This window comes from Microcebus murinus, chromosome 5 (assembly GCF_040939455.1).
Source record: "Microcebus murinus isolate Inina chromosome 5, M.murinus_Inina_mat1.0, whole genome shotgun sequence".
Taxonomy (NCBI): Eukaryota; Metazoa; Chordata; class Mammalia; order Primates; family Cheirogaleidae; genus Microcebus; species Microcebus murinus.
The window spans coordinates 102,975,100-102,998,019 of NC_134108.1; the positions used below are offsets into that span (position 1 = coordinate 102,975,100).

The window sequence follows — 22,920 nt, forward strand, 5'->3', positions numbered from 1 at the left end:
ATGGGCAAAGCACCTAGCCTGGTGGCCTGCTCTTCAGTGCTTTCCATAAATGCTTATTTTTTCTTTTGTGAGCTCCAGTTTCCCTACTTAAAAATGAAGAATACTAACCTCACAAAGCTGCAAATCTAAGAGTTACCATGTGTTAAATGTCTGCAGCATGTCGGGCCCTTGAGTACCACGCTGTTTAGCTTTATCACCCCAACTCTGGTGGCTCTTCTCCCCATTTTACAGGTGGGCCTCAGCAGGGTCCACTAACTTGCCTAGGTCAATAGCGAGGAGGTGGTGCGACAGGGACTTGCTCCCAGGTCTTCCTGCACTGAAGCAGATGCCCTTTCCCAAGGTCAGCTGACTCTTTGTTTTGGGCATGAAGTAGGTTAGTGGGTGAGCTTGTTTTTAGCAACAGGCCTGGACACCCGAGGTGGTGGTTTGTGCCTCTAGATACATTAGTCTATTCCCACAGTCCCAACACACTTAGGCCCAGATATTTTCTGTTTCCATTCACCTGGTTGCTTGAATCTTACTTTTTTATTCTCCCAAAAACTTTTTTTTGTTATTAAAGAATACATCTTTATCAGTATAATATAGCAACTCCGCTCCTAAGCATATACCAACAGAAATGCATGCATATATATGTTCACCAAAAGGCAGACACTAGAATGCAATGCCATCTATTCGGTGTGCTGACTATTCACGGTGGCTGTCAGCAGTGGAACAGGTAAGTAAATCTTGGTCTTCTCATCTGTGGGCTAATACTTGGCAATGAGAAGGAATATGCCATTGCCACACACACAGCCTAGGGGAATCTCACAAACAATGTTGAGCATAAAAGCCAGGCACAACAGAAAACACAGAGTACGATCGCATTGATCTGAAATTCAAAGACCGATCAAATTAATTGATGGTGTTAGAACTCAGAAGAATGGCTACTGTAGGTGAGGGAGTGGCTGGGAGGGGCCTGGGGGTGGTTTCTGGGGGTCTGGGAATGTTCTGTCTTTTGAATTTGGAAATTGGGTACATAGGTATGTGCAGTTTGTGAACATTAATTGAGCTATAAGTACACTTACGATTTCTGTACCTTTATGCTTAAAAATAAAAAATTTAAAAATCATTGCTGATATAGCTGAGGTCCTTCTCATATCCATTCCTCTCTCTCTTTTTACCTCCTTCCCTTGCCTTAGGTAACCAGTTTCCTGAAATTGGTCTTCCCAGGTAAGTTTTATTCTCTTAGTCCTTTAGTATTGCTTGGGTATCTTAAAATTTCAAATAAAAAGTATCCTGCTGCTGCTGCTTGGTTTTGCTTGTTTTTTACTCAGCTGCATGTTGCCAAGATGAATGTCTACGTGTTTGTTTGTTGCGTGTATCCCTAGGTCATTTCTTTCCCAGGCTGCTGGAGAGCACTCCACAAGATCCCTGTGTCCCCAGTTTGTTACCCAGCTTTCTGTTGCTGGGCAGTCAGACTGCAGCTGATGTTTAGCTACCGTGGTCTCCTTGCTGCAGTGGGCTTCCTTCTGTGAACCCCCCGCCACACACGCACACTTTGCTTTCCCTTCCCCCTGTGGAATCTTCTGCCCTCCCCCTCTCCCACTTGTTCCTCCCCACTCTGCTTCCCAATCTTTCTGACTCAGAAAGACCCAGGGTCTGTGCTGAGTGGAGGTGAGGGAGGCACAGCAGGGGGACAGGCCTTTCCTCTTCCACAGAGGTCCCTGTTCCCCAAGATAAATCATGATTTAAGCAAAGAAATATGTCATAAGGGTTGGTGATATCTTAATGAGCTGTGCCAGAAAATTTCAAGGCACTCTTTAGACTTCCCCCCTTTTTAAGAGGGGGGGTTCCTAACCTGGGGGAGGCTTATCGGACCATGGTCGTGTGGGGAGCTGTCCCGGGGGCATGGAAGGGAGGGCGCCTAGGACTGGGGTGGGGGCTAGGTTGCCTTTCTAGGTGCAGCTCTGGCTGGATGCCTGGGCCCTGGGAGATGTTGCTGGCCCCTCCTGCAGTCACTTTTAGGGACTCAGAGACTTAGGCCTTGTCTACAGGGTGTTGGGCTTGAGACTTTGAGCTGATTGGTGGAAAATCAGTCATTAAAGATCAGGAAATGAATAATAACTTGACAAGCAGTGAGCAATTTTCCATTAGTCAGAACACAGCATCTTTGGGTCAGATGAGATCCCTCCATGGTGGGAATTTCTGTGCTGGAAGACAGCCAGGCATGGGCCAAGGGAGAAGACCCAGCACCTTCCCCCTTCCCCCATGCACTGCACCCAGCCATTCATGGGGGTGGGGGTGGAGGCTGGGGGTGCATGAGGGTGGCGAAAGGCCCAGGAGTGAGCACAGAGGACAGAACCCTTTCTTTCTTCTTCTAGTTCCTCCTCATCTTTTAAGAGTTATCTTCCTCCTCTGTGAAGATTCTTCAATTTAAATCCCAATTCTGTCACTTTCTAGCCCCAAATCCTGAAGCAAGGGGCTTAACCTTAGTTTATTCACCTGCAGGATGGGAAGAAAGATGAGGGCCTGGCAGAGAGGTGTGAGCAACGTTCTTCTCAGTGTGGGTATTTCTCCGTTACCCCAACCCACACCCGCCTCTCTCCCTCTCCTCTTCAGCACTCTGTGTGTGTCGCTGATGTTACAGTGTGTTGCTCGCCAACTCACTTAATAAACACCCAGTGACTTTTAACACATTGTATTGCACATTGTTAACTGTTTAGCCATTTTGTACCTCATTTCCCCAACTAGATAATAAACTCCTGAGGTCAGGGGCCCCTGATTTTAGTCATTTTGGGACTTCCCATCTATCCAGCTTAGTATCTTTTGCATGGTAAGTATGCAGTAAATGCACGTTGATTTGATTTGTTTTGATTATGATTTGATGCTTTGGAGCAAAGTTAAAAAAATAAATAGCCTGATACCTCAGGGCAAGTTGATGTCCTACAGGCATGAGCTGGAGGTTGTAGCACGTATGCAATGACTGTGTCTTCGTGGGTTGCAAGGAAAGAGCTGCAGGTCTGGGAAACTTGGATGGAAAACAGGACAGCGCAGCACCCTCACTCCCACAGAGCCATCCCCTCCTCCCAGGGTGCTGAGCCTCCCATGCTCACCACTCCTCCTGGCTCCGTTCTGCCTGTTCCCTAAGGAGGCCTTCAGTGCTAGCAAGGGAAGCAGCCCTGCCATGGAACCGCGAAGGCCTGGGGGCTGGGGATCTCGGTTGCTGGCACTGGAGGGTGAGGTGGGATGTGAAGGAGGAAAGTCAAAGCCCAGGTGGACTCACTCTGACAACTGCCACCTATCAAGGGTCTACTGTTCACCATCACTTTTTATATGTATCTCTAAGCCCCACAATGCTCCTTTTCTTCTTCTTCTTTTTAAGAGAAAGCAATGCCCTGCATGTTAGAGGCAACAAACATAGATTGGATATAAGGGAAGATAAGAGTCTTCATCCACCCCCGATTGTGTGTGGCATCTGTCTGGGCCCATGCAGTGGGGCTCACACCTTTCCTGGAGCTTCCACACACTGCTCTGAGTCATGCTATGCCAGGCCTGGAACTCAGGTCCTGCCTCCTTCCTGGTTCTCCTGCACCCCCTCTTCCTTCTGGCTTCCCCCACATCCCCTAGGGTCCTCTTTCCTCTAGTCTCCTCTGCTCTTGACCCCTGGCCCTCCAGCCCTCGAGACCTCTCTCACGGTGGTTGGGCAGCAGGAAGTGCCAGGAGCGGGCAGCTGAGGGCAGACTGAGGCTGGCTCTTTTTCTTATTTTGATTTTTTTTGAGACAGAGTCTCACTCTGTTGCCCAGGCTAGAGTGCTGTGGCATCAGCCTAGCTCATAGCAACCTCAAACTCCTGGGCTCAAGCAGTCCTCCTGCCTCAGCCTCCCGAGTAGCTGGGACTATAGGCATGCGCCACCATGCCCAGCTAATTTTTTCTCTATATATTTTTTAGTTGGCCAATGAATTTCTTTCTATTTTTAGTAGAGACGGGGTCTCACTCTTGCTCAGGCTGGTTTTGAACTCCTGACCTTGAGCGATGCGCCCACCTCGGCCTCCCAGAGTGCTAGGATTACAGGCATGAGCCACTGCGCCTGGCCAAGGCTGGATCTTGACTCAAGAACCACCTGTGCACCAGGCACTGTGCTAAGCACGCTTCACACGTGACCTCATTTCACCTCCAGACAGCCCTCAGAGGTGATGCTAAACATGCCGTTGGTACCCTGTCCCTGTGTCCTCACCTGGACCGCTTACATCGCTAAGACTTTCAATCACTAGTGCTTATTTTTCCACCCTGAAGATTCCCAACCCCCACCCCCAGGCATCAGAGCCCACTCTGCCAGTGTGTGGGAGACCAGAGGTGCCAGAGAATTAACACTTTCTGGGAGAGCCCTCCACCCGTAACTGATGGGTACCGGTATATACATACCTCCCCCCTCAGCCCCCTGGTGGGATAACCCTGCAGCACGTGTTGTGTGTGCACCCAGGGCTTCCTCAACAGGATTGAGCTATCCTAGTAAGTGGCTTGGTAACACAGACCTTAGGGCCTGCCTGCCTTTTCTTGTCTTCCTCCCTACTGCTCTACTGGTATTTCCTTCGCCTCCTAAATCGACTATTTGCAATGGAATAGCTGTCTCAGGGGCTGCTTCTGTGGGAACCCGGCCTAAGTCAGGTTGCTGCTGCTATTATCCTCATTCTGCAAATGACAAGACCAAAGCTCAGAGAGGTTACAAGTCACACACGGTTCCACAATTACGTAAGTAGAGTGCACGCATTCATACCCTGGCTTGCTACACACCGGAGTGATCACTTCCTCGCTCTGCTGTATGGCTTCTTGAGGGCCCTTTCCCACTCAAGAAGTCTGGTTCAAGGCCATGCCCTTGGCCTCTTGCCTTAAGAGTTGGGAGGAGAGGAGCAGGAGGTGTCAGGTGTACACTGGCTGGAAGTGGGGCGATTTCCAGTCCACCCAGCCCTCCCCGCCTCCCTGTGAGCCACTGGCCGGCTCTCATAGCCAGTCCTTGGATCGCAGACAGAAAGAAAAAAGTGGACACCTACGGGGCTGGAGATACGATGAATGGAAAAAAGTGAAAGCCGACTGAAGGGCTGAAATGAAGAGGACTGAGCCAGGGAGTGATCAGGCTCAGGGCCGGGGAATCTTTCTGAGCCTCTGCAGTGCACAGCAGCCCTTAACGAAAGCAGGAGGGACGGAGGTGAGAGACAGGAGGGGATGGTGAAATTTGCTCAGCCTAGCAGTGTGGAAAGTCCCCGGCCGAGACCCTTAGGAGCAGGGGAGAAAATGGCCTGCCTCTTTTGTGAGCGTCAACATGGGCGCCTTGGGGCAGGGAGGACCTGATCTCCCCCGAAGACCAAAGTTACCTGGAGAAGACATCTGGAACATTCCTACTTGTCTGGCTTTCCTAATACCTCTGTCTTAGTTGAGCTTCTCCCAGAAGCAGACTCTGAGTGGATTCAAGCATGAGTGGTTTACTTGGGAGGTGTCCCAGAAAGGCCAGCAGGGCAGTGGGGCCGTGAGAAGGAAGGGAAAACAGCCAGTATGGGGAGTGTTTCCGGGAAAGCTACCGCTGAGCAAGGGGAGGGCAACCCTGGGGTGACTCGGGGACTTGGGGACTCCAGGATGTGTGAAACACACCTCAACTTAACCAGGTCCCAGAGCAAGGGAGCTGGGGTACTTATCCACCCCTGGGTCACTGGTGGAGGCCTGCTTCCAGCCACATCAGCCCCCCACACTTCCGGCTTGCCCTGGGCTGGAGCCAAGGGTGTTTCCATGGCCAGGAAAAAGCCCTCAGGCAACGAGCAGGTGTTGGCAGTAAGCAGCCTTCTACATTTAGAGACAAATGCTGAGAGACGCGGGCTGGGCGCCAGTGCCTGCCACGCTCTGCCCTCCCGTTCTCTTCCTTAACTTTTCATGTGCCTTTGTGGGTGCATCTCATCTCCCACATTCACCTCTTAAGTGCTTGGTCTTCTCAAGGCTTCAGTCTTTTTTTTTTGAGACAGAGTCTCGCTTTGTTGCCCAGGCTAGAGTGAGTGCCATGACGTCAGCTTAGCTCACAGCAACCTCAAACTCCTGGGCTCAAGCAATCCTGCTGCCTCAGCCTCCCGAGTAGCTGGGACTACAGGCATGCGCCACCATGCCCGGCTAATTTTTTCTATATATATTAGTTGGCCAGTTAATTTCTTTCTATTTATAGTAGAGATGGGGTCTCACTCTTGCTCAGGCTGGTTTCGAACTCCTGACCTCGAGCAATCTGCCCGCTTCGGCCTCCCAGAGTGCTAGGATTACAGGCGCGAGCCACCGCGCCCGGCCAAGGCTTCAGTCTTGCCCCATTGCTCCCTCAATCTACCTGTGCTCTTGGGCAAGCCCACCTGCTCTCAGGGCTTTAACTGCCACTTGTGAGTTGGTGGCTTCCTGTATGACCCGTGTCTGGGACCTGGGTCCCTTGCCCGTGTCTGTGGGCCTCCAGTGATGGCACCCACAACTCAGCGTGTCCCAGGCCCAAGTCGTCATCTTTATCCAAAACATGCGCTACCCTACATTTGCTCCCCGACTGGTGGCACCGTGATCCACCCTGTCACTCTAGAAACTGGAGTCACCCCTTGAATCTCTCTACCCCTTCTTTACATCCCATCAGTCCCCAAGTCCTGTGGATGTGGTTTCCAAAGCATTTCCCCTGCTCTCTGGTCCCTCTCCCACTGTCATTGGCCAGGACCCTCATCATCTTCCACCTGGAGTATTCTAGTCACCTCCTAACTGGCCTCCTCCTTCCAGCTTGATCCTTTCCCTGAGCCTCCCTCCACGGTGGTAAAAAAGGTGCCGACCTGAACTTGTCATGCCCTGCTCAAAACCCATGCCAAATCCAAGCACCTTGGCCTGGTGCACAAGGCACACGATTTCCTTTCCTGAACCTACAATTCCATCCTGGCCACTCCCAACTCTGGCACCTGGGACTTGTGGCATGTGTTGTGCGCTTCCGTGCAGCTGGGCTTCCTCTCATGCCGTGCCCTCTGGGTGGAATATCTTTTCTCCCCTCTGCTTTCACTGCTAACTCCAAGACCAAGCTCTGATGGCACCGCTTCCTGGAAGTCTTCCCTGGATGCCCCAGGCTGAATGAGACACTCTTCTTTTGTGCTCTTGTATCGTCGCAAGCATCAGAAAATCCACTTCAAATGGGCTTAAAAACCATGGAAGTTGACTGACTCCTGCACCCAAAAATCAAGGTGGTAGGGCTCGCTGCAGATGATGCATGATTTGGGGCTTGAATGATGGCCTTGGATTCTCCACCTTGCTTAACTCTGCCTTCCCCTGGGTGGGCTTTATTCTCAGAGTCCTTGCAGGGAGTCCCATCAGCTTCAGACTGAATCCTGCCCAATTCAGTCCAGTGAACTATTCAGGCAAACACTGGCTTACGTGGACCTAAGGACTTAGTATTCCTCTCCAAGCCAATCAGAATGGCCAAGAGCTTACAGTGTTCAACTGTAGGAGTTGGCCAACTGAAGCCAAATCCTGCCTACCACTTGTTTCTATAAATAAAGTTGAACTGGACACAGCCATGCCCATTTATTTATGTGTATCTATGGCTGATTTTGAACTACAAAGGCAGGGTTGAGTAGTGGAAGCAGAGGCCAGCAAACTTTTTCTATAAAGGGACAGATAATAAATACTTTGAGCTTTGCAAGCTAAGAGGCAAAATTGAGGATATTACACAGGGATGTATGTAATAAGAGAGTAAACAATGTTCTAAAAAATTTCCATTGATGAAATTACAATAACTGAGTATAAGTTTTTGTAACACAGCTTTACCAATGAGAAGCATGGAATTTGGAGGGAGGGGATAACACCTTGCTTAACTGGGGTTCAAAGTTAAGATTCCCTATTATCAAGTCAATGGCAAATGCTCATCGATAAAAACCATTATTGACTCATAGGCCATACAAAAACATGCAGGATTTGGTCTGTGAGCCACAGTTTGCGGACCCCTGAATTAAATCAGACCATTTCAGGGCTAAGGGAAGAAGCGTGGGAAGCTGGAAGAGGACATGGCAAATCACCGTGTGATGCTAGAGACGACATGGATGCCACGGGTCTTTGTATGTGATGCTACCTTTGTGGCGGGACATTGACAGTCAGCTCTGGGGGCATGTTATAAGGTGTTCTTCTTAAGGCAAGTTCATGTCCATTGGTCCCCTTAATCCTGACTGCATCTCTATGAAGGGCAAGAGTGGTGGTGCACTCTTTATAGGGGAAACTGAGGCTCAGAGAGAAGTGGTTCATCTGAGGTTTGATAGCAAGGCCGCTCTCCTAGGATGCCTTTGAGGATTCTAAGACGTGGGCCTCAGGGCATGTGCTTTGCTGACTAATTGAACAATTGTGGGATCCTCCAGTTGGGGGGCAGGCTGGTCTGAACATGGCCTGGGAGACCAGGCCTCCAGCTGGCCCTGTGACACCCAGTGGTCTACACAGATGGGGCTGGTCTACACAGCCTAGGAGTCCAGTGCTGCTTCAAGAATCTCTGGGTGTAGGCCCGTCTCCCTTACAACTCCCCATGCAGGACAGGTGATGCCAGAACACTGTGAGGAAGAAATCAGTCTTCAGGCAAGGACGCCCCCGACCACAAACAAGGAGTTTGACCCTCACCTAACTGCCTCTAGCCTTCAGGCCTGGCCTCATGGGTCCCTGATGAGCAATCCTGTGTCTTGCGGACCAGGCTGCAGGCAGGGCTGCCCAAGTTCAGGGAGGTGTTCTGGGGGGAGAGAGAGGCAGCCAGATGTGAAGGAGGGATGCTGGGTTCCTTTCCAGCAGGATATATATGACGGGGGTCCTCAAACTATGGCCCTCAGGCCACATGGTGCCCGCCGAGGACATTTATCCGGCCCACCTGGTGTTTTTGCTGACGCTGCCTGTCCTGCTTAGCAGCCGACTGGTCCCGGGCCCACAGTGCGCATGTGTGGAATGTGCGCCGCGCTCTCCAACGGCCCTCCAACGGTCTGAGGGACAGTGAACTGGCCCCCTGTTTAAAAAGTTTGAGGACCCCTGATATATGATATATCATACATGTGGATGATATGTAGATACTGAGCGTGTGTGTGCTGCTGCTTACCCGCTCACACAGACACACACATAGCTTCATACGTCCATATCACACCCATCTTCACGATCAGGATCACGCACACATACATGTGCATTCTCATGGCTTTCCACAGTTATTTACACATGCCCAAGCTCACACTGCGTGTGCGGCATGTTCTTATATGCCTGTGTTAGTTTCCTGGGGACACTGTAACAAAGTATCACACACTGGGTGGCTTAAAAGAAATTTATTGTATGGGTATCACAGCTTTGGAGGCTAGCAGTCCAAAACCAAGGTTCCTTCTGAGACCTGTAGGGGAGGATCTTTCCTAGCCTCTTGCCAGCTTCTGGTAGCCCCAGGTGCCCTCCGGCTCATGGGAGTGTCACAGCAATGCCTGCTTCTTCCTCACTCGGCGTTCTCTATCTTCCGATTTCATCTGCAATGACCCTATTTCCAAATAAAATTAATTTGAGGTGCTGGGGTTAGGACTTCAACGTATCTTTTTGGAAGGAAGGCACAGTTCAACTCATACCACCACCTATGGCCATAAAATCGAACATGCACATACCATGCTCCCATAGTGACACGCAGATACACACACACACACACACACACATTGTCACAAAAGTGTGCATACCCATGTATCCTACCAGGATCACATACACCTGTGCATACCCTCACATATGGCCTCGCTGCCGTGCACACACTCCCTCAGTCTCCTAGTCTTCCGTACAGCGCTACACACGCCCTCCTGCCCCAGCCCCACTCCCAGAGGCCACCTGTGGACTGCATGCTCTGAGGCCCGGCACATTTGCAGCCTGGCACTTGGCCCCTGCCTCTGTCATCCTCTCCCACCCACGCAGCCTCTCCCCTTCTGACTCCTCCACCCAGCTCACCAGTCCCCCACCAACCCTCCTGGCGAGGGGACGGCACACTGGCTCTGTCCCACCCCAGCGGGGCACCAGGTGGCTCTTGCCCTCTGGAATCCCGTCCCCCACAAGCCTTCCCCCTGTGCAGGCTGCGACTCTTCCCTCTCAGGGGCAGACAGACAGACAGACACGCACATGCACTCTCGCACTCGCGCCCCCCCCCAGCCCCACGCAGCAGTCTGTTCCTCATTATGGGCCAATGCGCCTGTTTACTCACCCAGCTGGAGATGGTTAGAGAGTGATAAATAATGAAAGAGAAAACAGGCTTTCCCCTCTGTGGCTTCTATTTATGTAACATGTGTCACTGCGCATTCACAGACTTTGTTTCGGAGCTGGTTGCAGGAAATAGTTTATTTTTTCCGGACAGTGGCTAAGGGGGTGGGGTGGGGGCCAGGGTTTGGGTTTCTGGTCTCACGCCCATGGGAGTTTCGGGATCTGGCTCCCAGAGTCCTCTTCCCCACGTGCTTCCTCTCCCCGCCTCCCCGGGTCAGACATCGGGGCTCAAGGCTGCCTCAGAGCGGGGCTCTCCCACTCCGCAGATTTGGAAGGAGCTAGGGTGGTTGGGGGCCCCTCCCCGCTGCCTCTGAAACCTCCCAAACAGATGGGCTTGTTTTAAGAGCCAGACAGCTTGAGGCTAGGACTCCCCGAGAGGAGGCAGTTGGACAAGGGGCTTCCTAGGTAGCCTGCACCTGTTACGGGGGAGGATGCAAAGGAATTAATTCTGCAAAATAAGAGTCAAAAGATCCACACCGCATGTTCACTTAGCACTCTTACATCCATGGTCTCTCTCAGGTCTCGCAGCTTTTAATCGCTGCTTCCCAGTTGAGGTGATTGGGGCGGGGCCTGCCATGGTCTGCCCACCTGGTTGGTGAGGACCCAGGACTTCAGACTCAGGCCTCTGAGCCCGGAAGAGCCCCCACATACCCTGCTGCCTCCCTGCTCCCAGGGCAGCTCCCTTGGCAAGGTTCTGGTCCACCGCACTCATGCTTAGGTGGTTACAAGGGTGTGGGTTTGAATATGGGGGAAGCTGAGCCATCCAAGTCTGAGAAGCGACCCCGTCCCCATCCTTACCCAAACACTGAGGTGAGCCTCCTTCGGGTGACAAACCAGGGACGGGAGAAGCAGCAAAGTGAGCACTGCTCCCCGATCCCCAGTGCAGGGGTGCTCTTGCAGGGAGAGGAGTGTGAAGGCAACCTGCCCCCCACCTGAGCCTGTCAATCAGCAAGCCAGGGCAGGGAGGCAGTGCCTTCTTCTGACATGGAGCCGAAGTGGCATCCCAGGCCACCAGCTGGGGAACCCCAAGGTCCTGACCCTTGAGGAATGCAGAGCCCACTGTGGAAGATGGACCCGGATTCCCGCAGTGGGGGAGCAGTGTGTACAGGACGATGGGAGCACGGTTCAGGGCAGAATCCTGCCGGGTGGCCTCAGGGGCTCTTGCAGGGAGTATCCCACAAGGACCCCCTGGCTGGGGAGAGAAGAGGCTACCTTCCCAAGACGAGGACTTCAAACACCGTCCGGCAAGCGTAGGAGCACACGGCATTGGCCCAGTGCAAAAGAGAACGAGCACCAAGGAGGTGATTTTCAAATTCACCTTCAAATTCAAATTCTCTAAGTTTGAAAATCTGATTCATGAGGGCGCTTACTAAATGCTGAGCCCCAGGCTGCTTCTCCTGGGGTGTTGATTCAGCAGGTGGGGGGTGTCCAGGAATTAGCATGGGTTACAAGTTCTTGGGAATCCTGAGACTGGTGGTTTCTCAAAGACAGGGACAACAGTGCCTTAAACGGGCCCCAGAGGCCCCCACCCCAACGCATGCAAAGATGAGATGGCAGCGTCTTGGTTAGGTCAGGAGAGAATTTAACTTCCCCCACCGTGGGAATGAGTTGGTCAGAAGGATGATAAACTTTAGCTGGTTGGAAGGAAGAAAGGAAGGAAATTAGAATTTACCAGCAGCTATTATGTGCCAAGCTGTTACATGACATTTTTTGTTTGCTTTTTTTGAGATAGGGGTCTTGCTGTGTCACGCAGGCTGGAGTGCAGAGGCTATGCACGGGCGTAGTCATAGCTCACTGCAGCCTCAAACTCCTGGGCTCAAGCGATCCTCCTGCCTCGGCCTCCAGAGTAGCTGGGACCACAGATACATACTGCTGAGCCCAGCTGTAATATGACATTTTTGACCCGGCTGCTTTGACTTTTTTTTTTTTGAGACAGAGTCTCGCTTGTTGCCCAGGCTAGAGTGAGTGCCGTGGCGTCGGCCTAGCTCACAGCAACCTCAAACTCCTGGGCTCAAGCAATCCTGCTGCCTCAGCCTCCCGAGTAGCTGGGACTATAGGCATGCGCCACCATGCCCGGCTAATTTTATATATATATATTAGTTGGCCAATTAATTTCTTTCTATTTATAGTAGAAACGGGGTCTCGCTCTTGCTCAGGCTGGTTTCGAACTCCTGACCTCGAGCAATCCGCCCGCCTCGGCCTCCCAGAGTGCTAGAATTACAGGCGTGAGCCACCACACCCGGCTTTGCTTTGACTTTTTGACATTCATGCCAATTTCTGGAACCTAAAATACCCATCGACGTTCTATCTTATTAACAAGTAATGCTCAACAGACATGCCCGCCTCAGCCTGAGTCAAAAGTGTTTGTGTCAGCCGGGATGTTTGGCACATCTCGGAACGTTGACTCTGTGCCAGGCACTGTTTTCAGTGCTTTCCGTGTATTGCTTTATTTTTACCACACCACAACACTGACAGGCGATAGTGGTCCCATTTTACCGACGAGGACACTGAGGTTCAGAGAGGTTTAGTAACTTGCCTAAAGCCACGCAGCTGTGTCAGTCCTGGCAATGGGAGGAGCCAGTGTTCTTTTTACTGCTCCGGGGAGGAATCCTACTGAGGAGGTGGAGGGACGGAATCCAGATTCTGATCTTCAGCTTTCTCTCCTCATCTCCCTCCGTCCCACTCTGTGGAGTGGGAGGTGGGGAGGCCACCTCTCTGCCGCTCACCCGGGCCCTCTGCCTTTGGGACCCTATGGACCCGCACAGAGCCCACCCAGCTGGCATCCCTGAGCTCTCCCCAGGAAGCTGAGCACCTGGGGTCCCAGGCACTCCCTTCCACTTCAGTCTCTGGAGCACTGGTGGCTCTGGGGGGACCCAGAAGACAGGGACCATGTGAGGGGGGCTAAGAAGCACCCCTCCTGGGTTTCCAGGAGCCTCCAGCATCTCTGTCCCCTTGGCAGGTGGGTGTGTCACAAGCCAGAGGGCGGGAGTGTATCGGGGCAGCAGGGCTGGCCAGACCTGCTGCCCTGGACGTTTGTCCGGGCTGTGGGCCGAGCCTGGTTCCAAACACAGGGACTCACAGCAGCTTCACGGGGGCCCTGCCAGACCCCCACACAGACTCACGCCCGCACACACCTGCTCTCGCTTGCACACAGGGTCCCATTCATGAAAACCCAGACGAAGCTCTAGACTCTCGTGTCCCTGTGGACAGGGACACGGATAGTAAAATTCGTTCTAAACCCCAGGTGCTCTGTACAGATTGGCTCTACACTTCACATTGCTCCTGCAGGGGAACTTTGATTATTTCCCTTCCCGCCAACCTTACAGATGAGAAAAATGGGGCTCAGAAAAGCCAAGTGACTGGCCTGAGGCCACACAGCCACTCCATGGGAGAGCTGGGCTTGGGACCGGGCCCCATCGCATGCCCGGCTCACTGTGTCCCTGTCACCAGGCTGCCTTTTCCGCACCTCTCCCAGTACACAGCAGGTGCTCGGGAAGCCCGAGGAGGAACGTGTATGTGGGTGTTTTCTTTCGTACGCATGCGGTGCAGGCCACGGCTGCCCCTCTCTCTACACCACTCTGAGCTGCGATCGCCCTGCAGGCTTGCTCAGAAACTCGCAGACCCCTCGGCCTCCTTCACAGCCAGAACTCGCCCCAGCCCGAATTCCATGGGTGCTGGCCTCAGTTTCCCCCGTCTCTCAGTCCACGCACCTGAGCACTACCCTCCCTGCTTTGAGCAGACGCCAGCACTGGTCGGACTCCTGCCCCAGGCCTGACCCTCCCCGTGCAGGCCTCTGGGGCCCAGCCACCTCCGTCCTCCTCTTTCTCCAAACGTCAGGCCTGGCACTGCCCCCCTCCGCCCCCTCTGCTGCGGCCCCCTGGGAGCCCGGGCTTTGCTTGAGGGCAGCGAGTGAAGCCGGCTGTAACAGAGAAACCTCAGGCTCCTCTTTAGAAGTCCCCGGAGGAGGCAGATCTGAGGAAAGGCTGCCGAGAAGGCGCCTGCAGCAATGTCAGCTTGAGAACAGCCGGGCTGACAGGATGCTGAGCGGGGATTAAGGTCGGGATCAGGGAAGCCGGGGAAATGAAGGCAAGTTCCCTGCTCCCCTCACTGCCACCGCTGCCGCCCTGCCAGGCTTGTCTTCTTGTTTGTTCTGGCTCTGGGAAAGTGGGTGGGGAGGGCGGTGCAGGGCGAGGCGGGGAGGTGGGGGGAAGGACAGGGAGAGGTGGAGGAGGGCAGGCAGGTGGAGGGCGGTGAGAGGAGAGGAAGCCAGGCCTCCTCTGGGTCTCAGGGCTCAGCCAGGGGCGGGACAGAGACACCGAAGGCCCTGACCTGGGACCTGTCAGCCACTCTGCCAGCCAGCGGGGGCAGCCAGCGCCCCCAGCCCAAACCTTCCGCATGTCCTGAGTGCGGGTGGTGGGAACAGTGGGGACAGAACTGACCTCACCCTGAGAGGCTCCCAGGCCAGCAAAGCAGATGCAACACACCTCCAGAAAGGACGCGGGCCTGTTTCCACCTGTCCACAAATGCACGATCCACTGTTCTAAGCCAATACTTTCACTCAACCTGCCTCTTGTGACATTGAAATGTCACAAGACCACAGCCAAATGGGCTACGGATTTCCAGGTCATCCGGCACACCAAACTTCTAGCGAAACCTCGAACACTTGCATTATCACTGGCGTGCGGTTCTGAATGTGGCTTCTGGTTTCAGACTGCATGGGCTTGAATTTCGGCTCTGCCACTGATTTGCTCTGTGACCTTGGGCAAGCTGGCTAGCCTCTCTGTGCCTCCTAGCACCTTCTCATAAGATTGCGAAGAAGATGGAGGGAGTGAACACATGCTAGGTGCTGGGTGTAGGGCCTGCCCGAGCAGACGGAGGATGTGTGCCATAGGGCAGCCTTATTTATTTATTTATTATGGGGCAGAGTGAAGGAATAATAGTAGCAGCTTGAAGTTACTGGCCCAAAAGCTTCCTGGAGGGAGAGGTGTGGGAATCTGACTTGGAGGCTGAGACTGGGCAGGGCTGGAGGAGTGAATTGGGGCTGAGGAATGGAGCTCCCACTGGTCAGGTGAGTGGTTTAAGGATGTGAGAGGCAGAAAGGACACATTTCCTGGGAGCCCCACTCCCAGCCCGTCTTTCTCCAAAGTCCCTGCTGCAATCAGGGGTTACACGACTACTCTGTCCCAGCCCTGCCAAGGGTGGGCCAAGGGTGGGCCAAGGGTGCAAAGACCATGAGAAGATGCTGCTTTTTCATGGTGACCTTCCCAGAATGTCGCTTGTTCCAGAAATCCTAGCGATTCAGAGAGGCTCCAGTTGTACCTGAGTTCCCTGGACCTGGTGAGAGAAGAGGGCAGGTGCAGAGTGTACAGACCTGGAGGGAGATGGTCCCTGGGGTTGGGTTCCAGTTCTGCTATGTGACTCGGGGCAAGTCAATTAGCCTCCCTGGGCCTCAGTTGCCAGGTCTGTAAAATGGCATAATAATATCCACCTTAGAGTTTTAGCAACGAATAATTACTCAGTCAATGCCCAGGGTTTATCTTCACCTTGGCAGAGAGTTACGAGGTCCAGCCAGGTATTGGGGTCCTAATGAATGACACCCTTTCTTGGCCCTTGAGGAGTTGGTGGTCCACATGCAAGTCCACATACGAGGCTGAAGGTAACAGTGCCACCTTAAAGGTCTGCCCAGGAACCAAGGGCGGGGGTTCCTGGGTCCAGGTCTCACGCTGCAGGGCCTGCTCACCCGGCCCACCCTGTGGCCCCTCCTGGGGGGCCTCAGCCCCTCACCCCATCTCTGGATACCCTGGCCAGCAGGCAGGGGGTGGAGAGAGCCTGGGCTGGGGTCCTGACAGTTGGGGAAAGGGTCTGCTGAGTCTGATTTCTTGGGAAGAGCCCTGGCAAGGGGGCCCAATCTCTGCAGAAGTGTGTGGGGAGCACCTTGCTGGGTATTTTATCTCTAGGGGGCTAGTTCTAGAGAAGCTAATTTTAAAAATACCTTTTCTTGTTTGCTGTTAATAAATGTTATATATACAGCCGGGCGCGGTGGCTCACGCCTGTAATCCTAGTACTCTGGGAGGCTGAGGCGGATTGCTCAAGGTCAGGAGTTCGAAACCAGCCTGAGCAAGAGCGAGACACTGTCTCTACTAAAAATAGAAGGAATATTAATTGGCTAACTAAATAATAATAGTAAATAAAAGTTATATATGTATTTACTCTTTAAAAATTTGGAAAACACAGAAGAGCACAAAAAAAGATCAGCTGTAATCTCACCACCCAGGTAGAGCTTTATCTCCTAGTTTTTTAAAAGTTCATGTACACACTCACACACACTCATATTCTCATGCACATCCCTACACATATTCATGAATACTGTTTCACCCACATCACACACTCCGCACATTTACATACACATATATGTCACTTTTCATTATAGCCTGACACGTTTAACATACACATGCCTTTAAAAATTTAGAAACAGGATCATGGAACCAATGAACATGTCACCATTTTGTAATCGGATTTTTTTCATTAAACAAAATATTGAGAACCTTTCCTCCAGGTCATTAAATATTCTTCAACATAACTTAAAATGACTGCACAGTGCTCCATATCTTATATATATTAGAAGGTGTATCATTTTATTCATCCTCAGTTGTTGTTTATCCATACTCTAGATTTTTGCTATTATAAACAACATGGCGATGAACATCTTTGTGGAGAAATCTTTGAGGGGGTAGCTAAATTTGCAGTTGTTTGTTTATGTCTGTCTACTCCCAGCCCCAGTTTTGAACCTTTCTAGTCAGGGTCTGAGTCTGACGTGTTTTTGTGACCCCAAAGCCGAGCTTGGCTCCCGGTTTGCTACAAGCATCCAGCAATTGTTGGACTGAATGGTGTCTCTGGAGCGTGGGCTCTGGTCTGAGGAACTGGCGTGGTGGGCTGACACGGAGGGAGCCCATCTTCCTCGCTACAACACTCAGGGGTCCTCGGTGCCCCCATGCTGGGCCTGCCAACTTCTCCTAGGAAAAAGCATTCTCGAGCCCAGAGCCACTGGCCAGCCCGGAGGCTCAGTGAACTGCCCCCTTTAGCCCTTATCTCCCCAGGAGAACCAAGCCTTGCCTCCCCTGCCGGGACCCTCTCCCTCATACCCCCATCTCTGACTCTCGGTTCTTTTGTTGTGTCTTCAGGCTGAAGGCCTAGCCCACAGGGCCCTGTCCCCTGCAGTGGCTGCTGGAGCGATGTGACACCTCACCTCTGCCTCTGCTCTGCCTCCGCCTCCCGTGGGACCCGGAGCCTTTGTCTCTTCCTGGGGAGGTGCTTTAGGTGGATGCTGACATTATAACTAATATAGATTTGTAGACTCACGAGTATTTTGAAGCTGAGACCCAGCTCCCAGTTTTTAACTGGGTCTTTACAAAAAAGACAGTGGTAAGAGACAAAAGCTAAAGGTAAAACTCACTAATTTCATTTCCCCTCTCCAGCGCCCATGCTCCCAACCTCCTGGAATTTCTTCTCTTCTTTTTGATTTTCAATCCCTTCTTTTCCTCTCTCTTCTCTCCCTCTTTCCTCCTTTCTCTCCTTTCCTTCTCTCCTTTCTCTGTCTCTTTCTCAGCTCTGAGACACACTCTCCCACCCTCCTGTCCTCCTCTCCCCTCCTCTCCTCTTCTTTTTTAAGTTTTTTTTTTCTTTTAACTTTCAAGGTCATTCCGGACTCCTGACGCCGCCAGTCCCGCGGTGAGACGTGAGCGCCATTGGCGTCCGTGGCCTCTGTTTCCGTGGCAACCCAGTAACCATTAATTTTCAATTAAAGGAGACAAAAAGCTCGATGACAGCTCCAGGTCTGCTGAAGATGTCAAGAATCTGTATTAATATACAGCAAGAGAGCATAATTGTGTGTCCATCTTCCAGAGCAGCGAAAAATGGAGGGATAATTACCAGCTCGAAAGCCACTCTGTAATTTAGTTCTTACTGTCACCACAGCCCTACACATTAGCATAAATTAAAAGCAGAGTTTATTGTTATCAAAGTGCATTGATATCGCCAGACCCGCTTTCTTCCTTTTAACTGTTTGTTGTGGGTGAGTGACTCCTCAACTCCTGCCAGGGTCTCGCCGGGGCGGGGAGAGCGGAGTGTGGCTGCTGGACCCCAAAGGTCTTGGCCGTTTCTGCCATCCTCCTGCAGGGCGGATGGGGACAAGGGTCAGGGTATGGCCCCTCCACTGGGGTCTGGGGATGGCAGTGGAAGGGGCTTGGATAGTAATTCACCTTTCACAGGGGAGTGCTTTGTTTTGCCTAAGAGCCCTCCAGCTCTTTCCAGAGGAGAAAGAGCAGCCCCATCTTGGGGCTCCCTTTAGTGCCTACTGTATACAGGGCAGGGGGTGGGTGCCCAGAGCCAACCTGTCAAACAAAGGAACAAGCAGATGTCCAGGGGTCTCCTCTCTGAGGGTGGACATTAGGGGAGGGATCCTCTTGCCGCCCCCTTCAGGGTGTGGCCAGCTCAGGTGAGCAGAGGGGCCCAGCTTCTACTCGGCCACCACCGGGACCCTAGCTCCCCAGAGTGGTCCCTCTGGATCCCCCCCACCCACTTGCCGCCTGGCCACCCACCCTCGGGCCCGGGTCCTGCCACGGCCACCACCCTGCAGACTCACCTCCAAGTCGTCGGAGTGCCTTGAAGTGTCTCGCTGCCAGAGTGCCAGTGACAGCCACAGAAATCATGCGTTTCCGTGAATGGGGGATGCGGGGTTTTCTTGCATTCTATCCAGAGAGAGCTGTCCTTCAGAGGGGAATTTAGTGTAATTACCCTTAAGGGAGCGATCCTTACACAGTCAGTCACAACACTGACCTCCTGGCTGAGATCTGACAGCAAAATTACATGCTGTGTACTCAACAGAAGGGGCATCCTCCTTTTTGGGTGTGTTGGGGGGGGAGGCGGGAAAGAAGGAGGAGGAGGGAAAGGAGATTCAGAGGCTTTGAAAAGAAAAGTGCTGGCTTACAGCTGCCAGGCGAGCGAGTTCTCCCTGGCAAGGCATCTACGGGGCAGGGGGAAGGTATCCAGAGACCCACTGGCACTTCAGGAAGCTCGTGAGGAGGGGCCGGGCAGGCACTCCCACCCTTTAAATCTTTGAGCCATAGTCTGTGATCTCAGCTAAAGTTTGGAGGGTATAGGAAGTATTTGATAAACTACTCAGGCATGTTTTCCCAGACATATCCATCCCAAGGTCTCCCCAACACTGCTGAAGGTTCCACCATTCCTTGTACCTTTAAGTTGACATGTCAGAGACCGGACCCAGTGGCTCACACCTGTAATCCTAGCACTCTAGGAGATAGGAGGATCCTTTGAGCTCAGGAGTTCGAGACCAGCCTGAGCAAGAGCAAGACCCCATCTCTACTAGAAATAGAAAAAAATTAACTGGACAACTAAAAATATATAGAAAAAATTAGCCAGGCATGGTGATGCATGCCTGTAGTCCCAGCTACTCGGGAGGCTGAGGCAGGAGGATTGCTTGAGCCCAGGAGTTTGAGGTTGCTGTGAGCTAGGCTGATGTCACAGCACTCTAGCCCAGGCAACAAAGTGAGACTCTGTCTCAAAAAAAAAAAAAAAAAAAAGTTGACATGTTAGAGACCCAGTTAACCCACACCTGGGTTACCTGGCAGGGCTAACATGCTAATCTGTAACCATTCCAATTTTAATATGGATTTATCTCTCAGACGTGCTGGCCTGTCACATGATAAAACCCTAAAGACATAGGTCAGGCAGATTTTTGCAAAGTATTGAAGAAGATCTGGTGTGTGGGCAGATCTTGATGGACTGACAAGGAGTGGAGGCAAATCCCCAAATCTCAGAGCTGGAAGGGACCCCAGAAACCAGCGGGTCCAAACGCTTCCCAGAGCAGGAGTTCCGCCCCCCCCACCGGGCTCTACCTCTGTCCCAAACTCAGCCACCCCTGCTGGCAAGATTCCCATCGGCAGGAGCGCACTACCTCCAAAGTGGCCCATTCTGCACTGTTCAATAGCACTGACCACTGGAAACTTCCTCCTGTTTCCCTGAAATTCCTACCTTCCCTTTGGAGCTTCTTTGGAAAAAATCTGGGGTTTTTTTGGTCAGACCTTCAGCTATATGGAGACAATTCTCATCTGTCCAACAACTTCTCCTGCAGTTCTGGGACCCAGTGAGCCCACCACCATCCAGCTCACCCTCCTATAGGAGAGCCCAAGAGGAGTCTGAAGTCTGAAAGTGTGTGGGAGGGCCACGAATGCAAACCCAACATTTACTGAGCATCTGCTATGTTCCAGGCACCGACAATACCGCTTTTCATCTTCCCAACCACCCAGTAAGGGGAGGATATATTATTCCCACTTTACTGTAGAGGAAACAAGGACTCGGGAAGCTTCAGGTCACTTGCCTCAGGTCACCTGCCAGCAAGAAGGCAGAGCTGGGATGAGAACCCAGACTCCCAATCCAGGCTGAGGACTTTTCTGGAGAACCCAGCTGCCTTTGCCACTAGACCCCTCCAGCAGCATCAGGTTTGGGGAATGAGCTCTGTGATCAGTCCCCTGTCTCCCCACCTCCACGCTGCTTTTCTCTCCTTTCTACTTGGCAGGGAGACGGAATTCTAGGGGAAACCCAGCTCAAGTCCGGCTTCCTCCCTGAAGGCTCCCCTGCCCACCCCAGCCCTCAGTAACTGCTTCAGTGACAACAGTGACAACATCAGTGGTTGTTTACTGACCGCAGGACTATGCTCTGGTGCTTACCTTAAGGTATTTGATTTATTTGCCTGAGGCTCCTGCCTGGGTCCCTGTCCCTTCAGATACCTGCATCTCCTTCAAAAACCACCTTCTCAGAGAGCTTGACCCTGAGCGTACCTGCTCTATTCTTTCCCTAGCTCATACCACCTCCTAACACAGCATGCAATTTAATTACTGTTGTGCGCAACCTCTATCTTCCTCCACTTTAAGTTCTAAAAGGGCAGAGGCTTTATTTTGTTGACTGTTGTATCCCAAGCACCTAGAACAGTGCCTGGCAGAAAGTAGGTGCTCAATATTTGTCAAAGGGCAGGAGGAATACTTAAAACTCCTTGAGGCAGGTGTGTTATTTTCACAGCAGAGAGGATCTAGGGCTCTGATTCTGGGTCAGGTGGCTTGTCCAAGGTCACGGACCTGGCAATACCCAGGTTCAAGCCTCATGTACGTTGGGCTTGTGAGTATGAGGCCATCTGGGGTGGGACCTGAGCCTGGGCCTGTTCTGAGTGTGTGCGGCGCTTGGTGGGTGGGGAGGGTGGCTTCCTAGGGGATTTCTGCCTGCATTCCAACCAGCAGGTCCTTCTGGGTACCCCTCCCCCCTATGCAGGGCGAGAAGTGTCCCCTCTTCCTGCCCCAAGCCCAGAGGGGCCTGCAAGTGCAGTCCTGCTCACCTCCCTCCCCTGAGGACTCGGGTCCCTGCCTGGGCCCGAGGCTACACCCAGAGCCCTAAGTACCCCTGGAAGGCCCCCACCCTGGCCTCCGAGTGGCTCCTCTCCCCAGAGATGTAAATCCGGGCCCCAGAGTGGCCACACAGAACATACATCTTAAACAAACACTTCTCCTTGCTGTTTATCTCCCTGGCCTTTAAACAAACTCTTTCAAAGGTTTCTGCTGATAGGAGAGATTTACTGAAAACCAGTCCTTGTTTAAAAGCTCTGGGTTTATGCTGCCGGGGTGGGGGCAGCGGGGGCCTTCAGGCCTGGGGTTTCTCTGCCTCCGGACCACATGTTTATCCTCCAGGCCTTGATAGAGGAGCAACACAGACTAATCTTTATGGAAAGGAAAATAATAAAAGCAGGAAGGGGGAGGGGTGGAGCCTGGGGGAGGTTTGGTTCTTGTCACTGACTCCAAGAGGCCTTGGCAGGTCTGGGTGTGACAGCACCCACCGCACTGCAGCCCTGCCGTGGGGGTGGGGTGCAGTGTCCGGGAGGGGCGGGGCTCCCTTGAACTTTGGACAGCAGGCCTTTGGGCAGGTGAGCCTCTTCTTGGGCCTCCACCTCCTGACAGAGGCCACAGTGGGCCTCTCCCAGCCGGACAGCAGTCACATGGTAGCGTCTATTCCTGTGTTCAGTTAACGTTCAGGAAGCACCTAGGGTATGCCAGGACCTCGGGGTACAGAGAGGAGTAATTGTTAACATGTACTTCAGCATTTCTGTGGGCCTGGTATTGTTCTAAGTCGCTTAAATGAATTAACTCATTTAATACAATGGCCCCAGAAGTAGATTCTATAATTATCTCAGTTTTGCATATGAGAAACCAAGTCACAGAGAGATTACTGGCCACACTCCAGAGGCTTGGGTTTAATTGGGATGCAGTCTGGGCACTGGATTGTAAAACGCATCCCAGGTGGGGAACTACTGCTGTAGAGATTGAAATTCCTCTTTCCCCCTTCTTGTCCTCCCAGTAATACCATATTTCATCAATTCCAAGGTGTCTCACAATTCATCCACAGCAGTATTTCTTTTTTAGTGGAATGTAAAATAATGGTGCATCTTATAATCTTAGGTTCTACAAAACATAGCGATAGAGAACTAACCTCTACCAACTGTGGGGCCTAGGCTGGGCGATTGGCATACATGATCTCATTTAATCCACCTCCCGAAGTATCCAGATAGGTCACATGAGCACCTCTGCTGGGAAAACTGA

General features: G+C 52.4%; 1 protein-coding gene and 1 long non-coding RNA gene across 2 annotated transcripts in view; one reads left to right on the forward strand and one right to left on the reverse strand.

Annotated features, from left to right (window-relative positions):
• LOC105869149 (triggering receptor expressed on myeloid cells 1) overlaps positions 1 to 22,920 on the forward strand; it is a 298,495-nt gene that overhangs the window by 53,520 nt on the left and 222,055 nt on the right. The window lies entirely within an intron of this gene.
• The window catches only part of LOC142870982 (uncharacterized), a 28,333-nt gene continuing 14,704 nt past the window's right edge, over positions 9,292 to 22,920 (reverse strand). The window contains exon 3 of the long non-coding RNA XR_012919330.1: positions 9,292 to 9,506. This is a non-coding gene — a long non-coding RNA (uncharacterized LOC142870982). The remainder of the gene's footprint in view (positions 9,507 to 22,920) is intronic.